Genomic DNA, 16,893 nt, shown 5'->3' with positions numbered 1-16,893 from the left:
ACCCAGCCAGAAGTCATTAATTTTCATTGAGAGTTGGCAATTAACAGAGACAGGAGGTGTAGCAGCTGTTGGCAAAGTGAAGTTGGAGGGTTGGGTGATCCTATAAAGTTGAGCAAGGGTTAGTTTTATGCAAATCAGACACAACAATAGTATGACCAGTACTAATAGTAATGAGACATTTCTAATCTTTAGTTTTTCCCACAATAAAACTTATGCTACACGCATAGTTAGGGTTTGTAACCAGGTATTTGTCTCGCATATATATTCATATATGTTTTCGTAACTTGATTGTTGTGTATTACTACTTCAGGCATACTGTATGTATGAATGCACCAATCCCAACTTCCATTTCAATATGAATAACAATTTCAAAGCACTGGTTTTGGCTTATATGTTATACTGTACTGATCTGACATTTCCAGTGAACTTCTGAATGTCCATATCCATGTGAGTTCTCATGGAAAATGGAATAACATGAGAACAGTTCTCATGTTATATATCAAATCCAATCCCACACAATCCAGTGTTGCAGGTCATTATCTACAGTATATCATATTTAGAACACTTAGTATAAGCATTTTTTTGTATATATTGTTTGAAGAAACATTGCACAGATCTCAGATCAGCATAATTCAATAAATCACTGGTTTGTACTGTTATGAAAAGCAATTTATTTAATCACTCATGAACACAACCTTGTTACCCTTGAACCAATTTTCTTTTGTTTGTAAACTAATTAAATTTAATCTTAAAAATCTTTTTAAGAGATTTAGATCTTAAAAGAGGTATGGCATTATTTAATGGTAATTCAAGGAGGAAGTGAATGTCTCATGATTTTATATTTTTTAAACAAAGTGGTGAGACTACTGCACTAAAAGCCAATTGCCTTTTGAGTATATTTAATATACAATATTTAAACTGAATGTGTGTGTGTGTGTATATATATATATATATATATATATATATATATATATATATATATATATATATATATATATATATATATATATATATAAAATGATAAAAATAAATAAATAAATAAATAATAATAATAATAATAATAATAATAATAATAATAGCAATCTGGCAGTACACCCCACAAACTAGAAATGACTGTAGGGTAGATAAAATAGTATTTCAGGTAAATACTCATTAGAGTGACTCGTTAGGGATTTATTACGGCTTTAGCACTCGGGGGGCCTACAGAAACAGTTTTATCTGTTGAGAACAGAGCCCCCCTCGAGCCAGCACTGCAAATCCCAGTGCCTTTTTTTTACTCCTCTCGATGCGATTAGGGCCACCACCGTAGTGACCATAGCCAGATAGTGTACCAGTTCTGGCTATACAGAAGCCAGTTACAATGTAGCAGCTCCACATGTGAGAAGATCCTACACAATTTGACATTTTGCCGACTCAAGCATGGAGAAATAATTGAGTCCATGGGGTGGAGGAAGTTAGATCTTTTCAAGTTGAAACCGCGCAATTTCGGGTTGGCGTCCGGAGGGCAAATCAAAGGAATAGTGGTTTTAGCAACTGATCCTGATGGGAGACAGAAGTCTGTGGCTAAGCAAAGCCAGTCAAGAGAATACAACGTGTGTGTGAGTGTTTGACTGTGTGTCTACATAAAGTTAAAGGCTTCATTGTCCTCAATGTCAGATTAAACCGTTTCAAAATGAGGTGACATGGGCTGCTCCCTGAAAGAGCTCTGACTCTAATCAAGGCTGCTTTTAAAGCTCACTCAGGGCTGTTCCGCAGCACAATCAAAACACTCGCTACGCACGAGCCAAACTGTAACACAACACCGGCAGCTGCCCTGCCTCTGATTAAGACTCATTTCTCCATTCCTTATAATGAGTAAGAGAGCAAGGGACACACTGGATTTAACGTTTTGATACCACATTTACATGAAATCCCCATGCGTTGAGGTCTGAGACAATGAATAATCCATGAAGACGAATTAAACTCCATTGTGGAATCAAGACTTAGAAATCAGACAGCTAAATTAACTGAAAGAAATCACCAGTTTAACAGCTGCTGTCATGTGTGTTGTCATGACCATCTCATGTTCAAAGGAAATCTTTTGTTGGACAGACACGATCCCTGTGAAATGGCTGACATTCTACTTGACACTGTTATAAAACAGGGAAGTATTGAAGGGGAGGCCCTCACTGGGTTTATCGCTCTCCTGGGTTTGTCACTGGAGCTGTACAACTCAGTGGCCATACCGTAGGGAAGCTCCTGTTGAGCTTTACAAGGCATCCCTTTCAACCCCCACACAGACCAATTCCACAACCCAGTCAGGTGACACAATAATGATTGTGGCCAAAAATAAGCACAGCAAGTCTTATGATAAGGCTAGTGACATGGAGAACAGAATATCGCTATGTAAACACCCTCAGGAAAAGTACTAAATTTCAATTTGTACTTTTGTAATCACAACTTAAAATTGATCTTCAAGAACACTGACTGTTCAATATAATACAGTGTAAATCATATACTAATGATATAAATGTACTAAAGCTTTTTTTTAACACTCCATGAAAATGTCCATTCCGGATATGATTAAACCTTAGTACTCCACTGAGGCAAATTGGAGAATGAGTGAATATTTTTACCAGCTGATTTATGTTTTATTTATTCTCTTATGTAACCGTTACTTAATATAGCCTTCAGCTACTCAGTGTAGTGCTTTACAGAAAAATGACTCATCAAGTTGCCCTTTCTAATTAAAGACAAGTCAAAAGAGTCAAGCATATTGTGTATCTTCATCATGTACACTCCAAATTGATTAAGCTCAGTTACAGTACAGCTGATTTGGCAAATTCGTGCCAGACTGTTGGGCTTGAAAATAGAGCACTCGCAGACCTACACCGGTCTTGAGCTGGTAGGACATTATATCCCTCTCAAGGGCCAGGAAAAATTAGCATTTTTACATCTGAGCCCTCAAAAAGCATTGGTCTGCGTTAAAGTAATAATTTACCAAAATCCAGTTAAAGTGGTCTTTCATATGCTGCGTGTGGATTGGGTTGCATTCGACATATTTAAACACATTGATTAAAAACTTGTTTTCAAACCAGATGCCACTTATGATAAGATTGTAGCTGACCTATGATGGACTCTAGGGAATATTTTGTAGGAAATAATACTCTTTTTAAGTCAAACAATAAAAATAGGACAGTGTGTTGCACTGAAGGCATGAACAAACTTTTATATGCATAGAAATGCAGTATAAATTCCAGAAATTCAACTATGTATCTATGTAAAAGTGACAATTTCTTAAATGATGCATTGTTTGAAATATTACATGGCCATGTTGATTGGCAGATTGTGATCATTAGAAGTCATAACACCTTTTCAATCAAGCCCACTCAAAGCTGCTTTGGCTCTCAACCACACAGCAAGTGAAAGAGCGGGCTGAAACCGAGCATGCCTTAAATCCCTTCTCCTTCTCACCTCTTTACTGTAGGCTGCCTATTTAATCCTGGGTGTGACTTTAAATAACAAATAAAATCATTAGTTCTTAGCTAAAGAAAAAAGGGTTGAAATCAGGAAGGGAAAAAAAAAAATCAATATTCAGTATGTTAAAGACCCACTACAATTCAAGAGTACAAGATTAAAGATAAATAATGACCTCTCTCTTTACTGTTTCTTCGACATTCACACTCAGAGAGAATCAATATCAAGCAACTGGAGCGGTTCTGACAATGTCATTGTCCTTGTCTGGAGGTGAGAATGTAGAGACAGAACCTACAGGACAAGCCTCGCTTTGTGTTCCACCACGAACAACAGGTCCCCAAAAAAGCAACAGAGATTAAATGTTGCAGGCCAGAGGAAAGAGAAAATAAAAGGAGTTCTTCACACACGGATGGGCAAGTGGGTCACAGATAACTTGTTGAGGGATGATTCGCTCCCGCGGTCAGCAATAGGACTCTTTCCACTGAAACATTCTTTGAGTGGGAAACTTCTCTTCTTCACATCCCCCTCCCCGCTTTTGGTGGCACCACCATGTGATCTTTTGTGAGAAAGCCTTAGAAAGGGCCCTAGCTGGGGCCACCAATTAGCCGAGCCCCATCGGGTGGTAAGCTGCATGAATAGAACAGTCACAACGGACCTGCACCTACAACATCCTCCAGGATTTGCACAACCGACTCCATGTTATCTGTCATGGTTGGAAGGCAGTGCTCCTTAACCAAGTGAATAAGAGCACCCGCACACAAGCAATCCACCAACAGCTTGCTAAGCAGTACAGTGCACAAGACAAGTTTTATACCTTGTTTCACCTTCATGAGATGCTTAATCGCTGAATAAAGACTAACAAAACAGGAAGTTTAGGCACAAAGGGGAAATAGGTTCAGCTGACCCACATGCCATAGCCTTACACGACTGTCTCTGTCATCTGAAGCATGAGATCTTTACGGTTGATTTGCTCATTATCATAAACAACAACAAAAATTTGTGAACATTGCATGACAAAACCACACAAAACTTTACATGTAGTATTATGAAAGCTCAAGTGCAACAAAATATTTATGCCTGGTTCAACAATACTTTAAAACTACAGTTAACAAACAAGCGTCATATTAGCAAACTGGGCTACATTTGTAACACATGACATCCATGGCTTCACTCTGTCAGTGCTTCATGAATGAAATGATTAAAGTATATCAAATGAGCTGAACAGATCTTGGTTCATCTTAAGCGTATCGTTGATTCGATTACTGTTTATGTAAAAGTAGGTACTTAAAATAGTAGAATGATAGAGAAAGACTCTACAAGGTCATGGCAAAAAGACCCTGCAGTATTTTAACAGTATTATACAATAGCTATGTGTATTTATGTTTAGGTTGGAATTTCAAATTCATGTCTGCAAAGCAACAATCACAATGAATACAAAAATCTTATTTATTATTTATTTTTGTAATTTTGAACAATTGTCCAAGGCCACTTGAATTGTCCAAGGCCACAGACTCTAACCCATAGATCTAAAAAAAAAAATCAGATCCAAAAAACAGTTTTGGTAAAATTCAACTTGCAATTCACATTTTCACAAACACATAAACGAAATATTTCGGCTTTCCATTCAGACATCACCCACACTTTATACCTAACAGGTATATAATTCACAAAACCTGAAACAGTGTTAATCTCACTTTATCGCTCATTTTTTATAATAAAGAGAAAGAGGATCTTTGCACAGATGTGCACATGACCTAAATCTCCCCGCCCTCTCAAAGCCTGTAATTCCATTACATGGTGAAGACAGGGACTAAATAGATAAATGTTACTGAGTTCTTTGAAACATGGAAATCAAGAAAAAAATCTTTTAAGACACAAGCCAAACCTACATGTTTTTACAATTATGAAAAACATATGTGGGTTTATGGTCCAAGTTTCTTCTTCTGGTTATACACTTAAAAATGTGACACTTTTGGCTCAGCTGGTAGGGTGATTCAGTCATACAGCAGAACTTCAGTGTAAAATTTGCAGGTGCCACAAAATGAAGGATGCAGATAGAATCCCACATTACTCAAATAAGGTACTGGAAAGTTCAAACACACATTTTTCCGCCTCACAGTCAGAGTCTGTTTGGTCTTCAACGTTGCTTGTCAGAGATTAATGACTCCAAGTTAGCAGAGTGAAGGAAGCTTAAGGCTTGTAGTCCAAATAGGAAATGTTTTCATCAGCAAAGCTCATGAAGGTCTTGATAACGATTTAGTTCCTGCACTGACAGGACTGGCCTTCTGTATTTCCTGTGACCCCCAGGCACCTTGGTTTTGACATACACACACATCCAATCTGACATTAACAAATTAAATGTTGTCAAGCTCTGGTGGTCTTAAAGCTTTTGCAACCAGGGACCTCTTTTGCTGTATAGTAAATTCTACTTAGCAACTAAATATAAGCTAATATAATTTCATTTCATCTTATTTCAACAACTTTATTGAAATGTGTAAATTACTATTGGTGTAGTTATTAGCTCCAAATAGTTTTCTATACTTGAATTTCCACCTACAGAACACACTAGGTCAATGCTCAGGGTATTTTCTTTGCCTGTTTGTGTTTTTAGTTATTGAGGTTTGGACTAAACTCGTTCAGTTGAAGGAACCATTCATGTATCTATAATAACTGGGAAAAAAAAAATACCAATTACATTTGTATAAAGATCTACTCCTTCAACCCTAAAACATGGTCAATACATCCTCATGCTTTTCACCCGCTGAGGCCATTTATTTTAACTTAATTAATCAATCTAGATTAACACAATCTAAACACTGCAATGAAAAATCCATTAAGAGCAGGGTTTCGCTTGCACATTTCCTGTTGACTCTAGCGGAAACATTCTGTCTTAGATTTTTTTAGTTTTTCTCTTTTCATCTTTTCTTGTTAACATAATTTCTTTGCAAAGTAATAATTGTTCTTGACTTACCATCCATTACATGGAAATAAGAGCAGCTCAAAATGAATCTACCTCTTGTTATCTGCCTAACATTAGACAGTGGCTTTTATATTAACTAGATATGGCAGCAAAGCGGACAGTCTCTCACTATAAAAAGCCCTTCTCACTCCTCTTTCTCTCTTCATTCTTCTTTCTTTGCAGGGTCAATTAAGCCACCTAAATACTACACCCTGTCACATTCCATATGAGTTGGGGGGCACCACGAATTGAATGACTACTTTCATTAAAGCAAACTAGAAGAAACAGAGTTCAGGAACAATTACCATATGAAAACCACTGAATGTTTTACAAACTCGACAGGCCTCCCCCTGGTCTCTGGCGGCCTTCATTCAGCCCACAGTCTGAAAAGTACAGTAAACTCTTTGCGCACAGCCAGTGAGCAGAGCGCAGGGCCTCAGTATTACAGTGTCAGTGGACTCTGTCACTCTTTTTATGCCAAGGCAACTGTTGCTTGGTCCCACTGGCACACTGAAAATCCCTTTCTCTCGACTTTTTTTAATTGTGGGTTCATTCTCAGCTTTATTGATATGGGGGTTTGGGAGTGTGTGATGGATCTTGTTCAAAAGCCTTCCTTTACAATTCTATACATACAAAACGAGAAAACGATACAGCAGTGCTGTCTCTATTACACAGATATGGGATGTATCATGGGGGATGCTTGTGATACTGCATTCAGTATTTTGTTCTTTTGAGACAAACCTATTGAAAGTTCTTCATGCTCAGGACTTATTGAAGGTTATTGTGGTTTCCTCTGACTCATTCTTTTCATCTTGTGTGTTATTCAAAAATGCTCATCTAAAATCTTGAATAAGCAGAATGATTACAGTTCAATGGAATAGATATAAAGCATAATGCAAATGAATCAGTATGGAGAATTCACAATATAATGTAAATCTGCAACGGGACCGAATGTTATGGAACATTTGGAATAACATTTTTAACTATGTTTTCACTAACAGTGAACATAGTGACATAATGTCTAGATGAATTCATTAAGGTACCATAGGGGGTGCGTATAAATTCGCGGATTTTTGGAACTTCCGGGGTTCCAGGGTACCAATGTGTGTGTATATATATATATATATATATATATATATATATATATATATATATATATATATCATGCTACCTTATACAACAAGGATAGCAATAAATGATGTAAAACATTTCAATGGCTATTTTAAAATAGTTAGAAAATACACAGCTTTTGGTATTTCAGATTTCCAGTACACCAAGAAACCTCTAAATGGTGTTCATTAGGTCCCTGCCACAACACCTGACCAGAAAAACCCAAGAAATTTGATCAGCCCAAGGTCCCTGAATCAGACACCCACTGGTCTAAGGGGACACTGGACTTTTCACACATGCCCAAGTGTCATATGATCTGTTAAAGCAGCATTAAGATGCCAGACTTGCAACTGATGCCACATCCCATCCAGCATGGCATGCAAGCAAAAGTCAAGCAGCTGTCCAGCTATTGTGTGTGCCTTAAGTTTCTAGCACACTGGCATCTATAATGTATTGTGTCATATGCTATGTAAAGAAAGATTCTAAGTTATAAAGTAGGCATGTTCACTTACTAAACAAAAAAAACTGTAAAGGTCAATTTTATGTTCAATTGGAAATAAATAACTCACAATGGTAACCGTTTTTTTTTTTTTTTAAAGATTGGTATTACTTTTTATTCATAATTTTGATTGTTTGTAGTGGATGTTATTTTTAATGATGCATCACAATACTGCTTTTGAGTAGTAGGCTCATGCTCAACACATGCTGCACATATTTCTGTGGCCATTCTCTATTTGTTGTTCACTTTAAACAAGCCATATCATGGCTCCCTACTCAGACACTCAGAAAGGGTAAACATAATGACAAATCATAATGACAAAGAGTTTCTACTCTTCCTTTACTGAGTTTATGTTTCTATTTTGGTAGCTGTGGTGTCTCTGGTCTAAGCTTTCTTCAGTAAAAAACTCGTAAAAAAAAATGTATTTTCTTTAAAGAAAGATCTGTTAACAAAGCCACTATAGTTCATGTTTTGAAACCTAGATTCACTAAACAACTTGCTTCTTATTTACCACTTTTATTAAGAATTTTTTTAAGTTTTTAAGTTTTAAGTTTTTTAAGTCACTTACTAAACCGTGGTCTGTCAGTTGTTGACCCTAAATGATTAAAATAATGCACACTGCTTGCTCACGGTGGCTATTTCTTCAGAATAACCTTTCAGGACATTTCTGTGAACACCAAGTGTGAGTGCTATTAATGGAAACAAAACTATATTACGGTTTCATTGATTTGAATCTCAGTTCACACTCAATAACCTCCAAAATGTAATACAATGCATCTGTGTGAATAAATAACCATCAATGGCTATATAAATACCCCTCATAGTTATCAGCAGAAGATCAATACTGCCAAGCCTCAGAGTCTCCTTCAGCTTCAGCCCATGCTGCCAGAAAGAACCAGGACAGAGAAGCTGCACAGAGAACCTGCTACAAACTGTGGAGAAAATACGACCCTTTAACAAATAGCCGTGGCCGTTTTGTAGGTATAGTCATGGCTACAACCGTTAGCGAAGCCTGACAGATCAGACATTAGTAATAAAGTAGTGGCGCTTCATGCCTAATTTCACTCACACTGCACTGTCAAACTAGCAATAAAATCTCTCCCGGTGTGACATCAATTCACTCTAATGGGGTGCTGTGCATCTTCCTCCTGATTTGAATGAATGTGCATAATAGAGCTTGTATTTATGCCTGTTTTTTTTCTGACAAATTTGTTCGATGGTCAAAACAAGCATTGTGATAAAAAATCTAGCATGAGGCAAGCTGACAAACGAAAGTATCTGTTGTGCCAATCAATAATGTTTCTTTTTAAATACAGAAACACTGTAAAGTCTTCTCAAATACACACATCCTTCACCCAAGTAGAAGTATAGATACTCATGCTTTAAAAGTTGAAGTACTGACTGTACTTTATTTACTCAAGGTAAAGAATTAGGCTCTGACATGTATTTAAGTAAAAAGTAACCATTACTACTAACTGTTAGTGTCACTCTTGTAACTGGACCTCACCTTTTTATATATATATATATATATATATATATATATATATATATATATATATATATATATATATATAAAATAAGAATTTCTAATTTTGTTGTCTAATGAATGTATCGAGGTTGAACAACCACCATATAAAACACTGACTCCCTCTGTTTATTCAACATTAGCCATTCTACTTGTTGCCTTCTCCCTTGCTTGTTACTAACTTTGTAGGCTAGCCTATGACTGTGGTACACTGTCACAGTCGGTTAATAATAGGTTGATAGGCTGAAAATGGTGTGCAATAAAAAGGACAAAAATATATCATGCCACTAAATAAATTTAAAACTAAAGTAAGGAGCCTGGTTTGAAAATGTGTACAAAAATTAATGAGTGAAAGTAGAATGTTGTCGCAAAATACTACCCATCTCTGAATATTACGCTCCAAAAACTTCACAAAGATTGTAGATGGTGTCAAGGATGCGGCATTCCACCTAATTGGTCTAATTGGCTTGAGCTGGGAACACAAAGTTTGTTTTAGAGTCGTTCTCGGTTCATTTGAAGATGAAACAGGCCTTGGACAAATGCATCTCTGTAGGAGAGAGGGGGTAAAAATCCATTCGGCCCCCGAGCGACAAAGATCAAAGTGAGACGAAGAGGAAATGCTCTTGCAATAATACACCTGGATCTCTCACGCTCTCTTATATAGGTCAGTTGTTACGCAGGAGCAATGCATCTGGATAGCATTTCATTCCTCTCTATCCAGTTACGTTGCATTAGCTGATATATGCTATCCTGCAGCAGAAACAAGCCTGGAGAAACTTAAGACAAAGGGGTTGCTCTTTTTTCCCATATCAGCAATGCTGCCAAAGAATAGACTGGTGTGTTCCGAATTGTCTGCTTGGTTAAAAGGAGTGCTATGAATGCTTTAAGGCAAGCAGAATCCTCCAAATAACATATTAATTTACACAAAACAAACAAGGCACCAGCTATCCAAATAACACTGCTCGATGTTTAATTCAGTAGTGGTGACAAATTATTTCCATACACTGGGCCCAGCAAATCCAATTACACCTCAAACATCTAACCCTTTGGTACGATTGTAAGAAAAACTTGGTATATTTGCTCTGGCTGTCATTCATCATAAATAGTGTTTATGCAGTGATCTCTGTACGTGAGACAGAACCCAAAGATTATTAAATAAAAGCAGAAGAAAAATAAACATTTAAAAAAAGTTCAACAAAGCTGTGCTTGTTTTAGATCGACTTCTGGTGTTTCACGTGTGGTTCCTGTTGCGGCAGAGGAAGGAAACAATGTTGGGGCTGTTGAGCAGGTCCTCTGAGAGTGATGATAAGTGTGCCTGCCTCGTTTCTCAACGCTGGGCTGATGGACATGCAGGGGCTGAACACTGGAAGCCTTGTGGTTGAGCTTATGTTACCAGGCACACGACGCCACATGGCTGCAATTTGTTCATTAGATATGTCATAAATGTACACAAAGGACCTTTATTGTTAAACATTCTTCGACAAGTCTCAGAGAGTTAAAACCTCCCCAGGGATGATTTTTGCATGTGCCTGATTAGCCAACTCCAAGAAAATCTGGAATACCTTACGAGCAAAACTTAAATCACCCAAAATGAACGTGTACTAATTCTGAAGCTTATTGGTCATGTGATTTATGTACAGTAATGCCTCTGAAAAAAAAATCACTGAGATTAAATCTTAGTGCCAACTGGTATAAGTCTGCAGACAGTTGAGAATAATGATATGCAAAAATAGATATTAAATGTGGTGACCAAGTCTGCTTGAACAGTTACAGCAGCTGTCCTTTAATGTGATGCAATACCTTAAAAAACCTGACAATCCTCCAAGAGCCACATCTTTCTTTCCAACACCACCTGCTGAAGGCAGAGGGGTGATGTAACACAACTGTAGAAGTTCAAAACCACCGGGAAATCTCCAACAGCCGAAGGGAAAAACACACCACAGCCCTTATTTTGTAACTGCTATGGGTGGCCCATCCAAGAAAGGTCATAGATATGAGAAGCAGAGTGGAAATCATGCTGGTTTGGACTGCCGCCCAACAGTCCTGACAATGACAAGGTTCTTTATTCAGAACGAAAGCCACATGAAAGGCACAGGAGAAAGACTCATGATTACAGTGCTCCTGTCTCTGCTTGTTCTGTGCCCTAAAATGCTTGCTAAAAAAGAAATATGATGAGGAGCTACACAGTGGCCATGACCATTATAACAAGGTAAGAACACCCTAAAGATTATAACCATTGATGCCATAATTAGCAGTTCATTTATCTTTGGAATTCGAGAATCATAATCTGACATACCGTATAACAGGTATTTGGTTGAAAAGCGCACATCACATAGTGTATAAAGAATGACTGTGAATATCTACGACAAGCGAATCCGCAAAAAAATGATGCTCACTCAGCTCCAGATGTTATCCTGTATAGCTGTATTTATTTACACTTTAGACTCTAATGTCTAATCAGCAGGCTCAGTTCAAGACATCGCTGAAAAGTTATGCACGCTGTGAAGTTAAACAAGGCAATATAGAGTTATAAAATCTCATCAGCCTGTCAGTGAGATTTAGCTCTATTGGAGTATATTCATTTTCTCTCCACCACTGAATAAACTACTTAACTAAAATGACCTAAACAATGAACCAATCTTACCATCGAATGCCATGCATTTGTGTCAAACTCTGGGATGGAGTTCCTCTATATACAACGATCATCTCAACCAATGGTATCATCAGTCTCCTATCTGATTTCTGCAGAGCAGTTTCATTTGCACTTATCAACACCTCTGGGCCAGCTTCCATCCAAAGGGCCGTAGTGTGATTAAAAAAAAGAATGAGCTCCCTCTTGGTGTCTTCACTGTCAGTTCCCCAATATTTCATTCAGTCCATCTGTGGCATGCATGCACAATAAGTCTCCACCATCACAAGCCATAGTGGCCCCTTTAAGCATACTCTCTTCTTGAGAGGCTGTTTGGAATTGCTGGCCCCTGCCATCTCCCCTCCAGCCCCGGCGCCGTCTCAGGCCCTGAAACTATGGCAACGGAATAAGAAGGCGCTCTCCATGATTAATAGATGAGCAAAGCCGTGCCAGTCACGCTGGGTCTGGGGACGGGACAGATGTACATGTTGTCCTCGGTGTCACACACCACCACGGCATGCGAAAACCTGGTGGAACGCGCAACCGCGGATCACCAGTGAATAAGCTACACACTTCAGCACAAGCGATGGCATCTAACCATCCCTGTACAAACAAGAAAATAAACACAAAGCCTGACGCTAGCATTTATCCACGCCTGTGTTTAACCTCAAATTTTATACAAGGATTTTGGGCATCTAGCCAAGAAAGAAACAAGTAGATTGAGCTGTAATAAATCAGTCCTTACCATTTTAGATGATGTTTATATGATAGCAACCATGTAAGTGTCGAGAGAGGAAAAGATATTTTCAGTTTTATAGAAGAAGCAATTGTTCAGAAGCAGTCACACCAATAAAAAGGGTAATAAACAAATAAATGTCAGATAGCCATTTGACGCCACTGTGGAACCAATTGCACGGAAACAAAATATTGATTGAAATATACATTACGAAGTTATGACGGGAAAAAAACACTATAAACAATGACCTGGATACTTTAATTAAATAAAGAATAAAGAATAAAGAAGTAAATAAAACCTTTGAGAATTTTCAGGTCAAGAGCATGCTTCAGGTTGGAAAATGACTTTGGATTGGGTTTTTGCTTATTTATTTAAACGAGCTCTATTTCAAATGAAATACTGGCATTATTATGATTGAACAAGAGAACCACCAGATCTGGAAGAATCCACAGTAGCAAGTGGGTTGGTATATAATAGGCTGCTTTAATCATATCAAAAAGACAATATGGCAATAGAGTATATAGAAGCACAAACACTTATTCTGATTATGTCATCATTATTACTGTGAAATATTCGCTTTAAAAAACTGAGTATCAAGGGAGCATTTAACAATCAGAAACTGCAGCCAATATAAGAAATTATACTATCTATTAAACTATACTATTATTCTATATCCTACTATCATCTCCTATACATAAGTCCATTAATAATGCATGATCATGGAAATCACATGAAGTTCCCCATCCATGCGACACATCGATAAGAGTATTGTGATGGAGCTGAAATTATAAACCCACTTCAATTATTCAAGCTGAGCAAATGTACCTGTTCTTGACAATAAAAATCTAAACAGACTACACCACAAGCGATTCAAGCCCACCGGTGTGACAAATCCACATCAGTCACACACAATGGAGCCTTTACTGCCATTGTTGGGGTGTGAAGACCAAATGCCTCCCAGTGCGTTGCGGCTTGTAAAAGCACTTTTTTTTTGTCGCCCATTGCAAGGTTTACTGGAGTATCGAATAAATTGAAAGAACAGATTGCTAAAAAATAACCACAAAAATAACAATGGTGCTAAATATAAAAAAGGTTACGTACATGAATTAGAGTGCTTCATTCTTATGCTTTTTTAGAATGTAATACATTTGTCATTTTGTCCATTATTGGTTTTTTTCCAGAACAATAAAAAAAATAATTTCAGATATAAACACTATTTTTTTTAATGATTATTGTCTCTTACAGCGTGCCCTTTTTATGCTATTAAAACCAAAGAGTCTGGTCACATGTACTGCCTGCTCACAGAGCATCATAAGATTCCGAGTTCACACAGTACGCCCTTTTCATACTTGCAGCATAATCATGTTTGGTAGGTGGCGTTGCTGAAAGCCATCTGGCAAACTGATAGGTGGGATGCATCATCACTGCAGGTTAGTACTGAGAACCTGATTATTTTTTCCTGAAAAAAATTGATTACGGCCCCCCAAACAAATCAATATCATAGATTGTGAAATGCTGTGCTGCAATGAAATACAGTACACAGACAGAATAAAATGCAAATGCAGAGATGAAACATAAACCAGTCAATCTAATATATGCAATCAAAGACGGATGCGAAGTAGGTATAAAAAAAACCTTTAATTGGATGTTTATAAATGGGTGGTGTACAGGCGATATCACAATAAACTGCCCCAGCAGTACTAATTAAAGGTGAATGTAGGCTAACCTTAGCTGTGCTTTTGAATCTATACGAGTTTCTCTTACTTATGATTGAACACATGCACAGCAGTGAGTTTTACCAATTACAGAAAGCACAGAGATGGACAAGTGCAACTGACCTAGGAAAAAAGGCAAATGTGTGGGAAATTGCAGCCAACCCCAAAAACAATAAAGTCTCCTTAAAGTCTCATGAATATAAAGTAGTCTTAGAATATTGCCTGGTCCAGGAGCCAGTTTTTCATCATCAGAACAGCAGACAGCAGTCTTAACAAGTACCATTAGTGTCATAAGAGAGCACTGACACATGGAGAATCATGAGAGATTGAATGGTTTGGACAGGCTTTGTCATTCTGTTCCCCGTCTAGAAACAGATGCTCTGTATTGTTGTGTGCAGAAAGAAGCGAATGCAGACAGAGCTGAAACAGTCACACCCTACTTGACCTTTGGGGTCAAGACCAGGGGGTCTCAAGTGATGGGGTTTCCAGATTTCTTCCAAACCACCTAACTGCATTCTTGCACCTTTTTAGCACAGAAGCTATAAGTGGACGAAACCGAAATTGAAATCACAAATCGCTGCCTATCAATCGCACAGAGAGATACAAAAGGTTGAGGTTACAGGCAGGGTAATCGGTCATACTTTTACATCCCACTTGAGCAAAATCTGACCACGTCGCCTTTGTTCGTTCAAATTCGGACTGATTTCTCACAAGATCAGCTGTCTGTCGAACGATTTGACGAGGCACAATTAACACCTTATCAAGACATAACGCTCAATGTGCATCCATCTCAACATATGTGCATATGTCTATGTACAATTCAGCACTTTGGATTTTGCATCCAAACCTTTTTTATTTATTTATTTTTTATTTTTAAATATTGAAGATTTGAGTAACATTCATCTCTACAAAAGTCTATTCAAGAGACTCTTTGCTCTAATGTGGCTAAATGTAGGCTGAAGGACTGTAGAATAAAAGATCCTTTTGCCTATAGGTGATATGTAATATTAAAAAACTGATTCACAGAAGAGATTATGAGACAGGTTGACTTATTCCTCATGTGGCAAAATCCACATTATTGCTTTGAGAAAACAAAGACACGCCATGTTTTTACTTTAATAACTACATGCACACTGATCAGACATCCAATATTATTATTTTCCCATTCAAATAAAAATCATGCTGTGTATTAGATATGCATGGGGTCCGTATTCGAGCGCAGGGATCCAATCGGCACAGGTTCACTGAATGAAACCTGGTCTATAGGTGAAGTGTGTCTATATTTGCACTGACATCCGATTCAGACAGTGTTGTGTTCCCAGCGTTATTACACCACCTACACGCGCACACACACACACACACACTCAAGGTGTCGAGACGAATCACATTCCTCAATGAGCTCAATTGCATTTAAACAAATAAACAAACAAACAATCAGTATAGAAGTTTTACAGGAGTGACGTCAGCCGGGGCTGCAGCTCGCTCCAGGAGCGCACTCGCGTCTAATCTGCTACACACAAAAGCCAAGTTAATACCAAAGCAAGTTTTCATTCAATCGCACGTTTGCATGATGATCACCACAACTTCGATATGATCCCTAAATCCCACATCCACGCAGCACACGATTACAAAAGGATAACGGAAACGTTCCTTCTTTCGAATAATAAGGTTCCCTCGTACCGTGATAACGCGCGCGCCTCCTTCACACGGGAATATCCATTGGAAATCCGTCTGGTGTGGAAAAGAGTCCTGAACAAAGAAAAGCTCCAAAACACTAGCAGTGAATCGGTCCGGACCATCCGCGGTGCCACCACCAAACCGGCTGCTCATCCTATTTGGGAGATGAAGCCTCCTTCACTAGAACACACACACACACGCGCGCGCGCGCGCGCCCTCACACACTCACACACACTCACATACACGCACACACTCTCGCAGCTGTCACTCGGTCCACACATAGGGAGGCGCTAAGCTGCTGAGTGGAGCCTGGAGCTCGCTCCACGGAACAGGAGCTTTTGTTTTATTTAGTTCGGCTGATGAGGTTTCACGAGTCGTGTACCTGCCCGATCGACGTGTAGCCCAAATAATAAATAAATCAAGAAATAATCAGCCGTCACTTGGGACGCGTATCGAAAGTGTCTGTCGTCTTTTTTCCCCCTTTACAAAGCTGAGTGAGGACGCGCGACAATAGAGGCGGTGTCCTGAATTGTGAGAAAAGCCTGTCCAAATGACCCGAATGAGACAGAGACGCTGTGACTGGAGAC

General features: G+C 38.3%; 1 protein-coding gene across 4 annotated transcripts in view; it reads right to left on the bottom strand.

Moving 5' to 3' along the window:
• The window catches only part of sema6a (sema domain, transmembrane domain (TM), and cytoplasmic domain, (semaphorin) 6A), a 69,287-nt gene extending 52,777 nt beyond the window's left edge, over positions 1-16,510 (bottom strand). For 2 of the 4 annotated variants that reach the window (XM_046870615.1, XM_046870614.1), the window contains exon 1: positions 16,310-16,510. The gene's annotated coding sequence lies outside the window, so the exon portion shown is untranslated. The remainder of the gene's footprint in view (positions 1-16,309) is intronic. The other 2 variants (XM_046870616.1, XM_046870613.1) reach the window with 2 other exon arrangements.
• Between the last annotated feature and the right edge of the window lie 383 nt (positions 16,511-16,893).

Source organism: Silurus meridionalis, chromosome 17 (assembly GCF_014805685.1).
Source record: "Silurus meridionalis isolate SWU-2019-XX chromosome 17, ASM1480568v1, whole genome shotgun sequence".
NCBI lineage: Eukaryota > Metazoa > Chordata > Actinopteri > Siluriformes > Siluridae > Silurus > Silurus meridionalis.
This window is presented reverse-complemented; position numbering and strand designations above follow the sequence as displayed.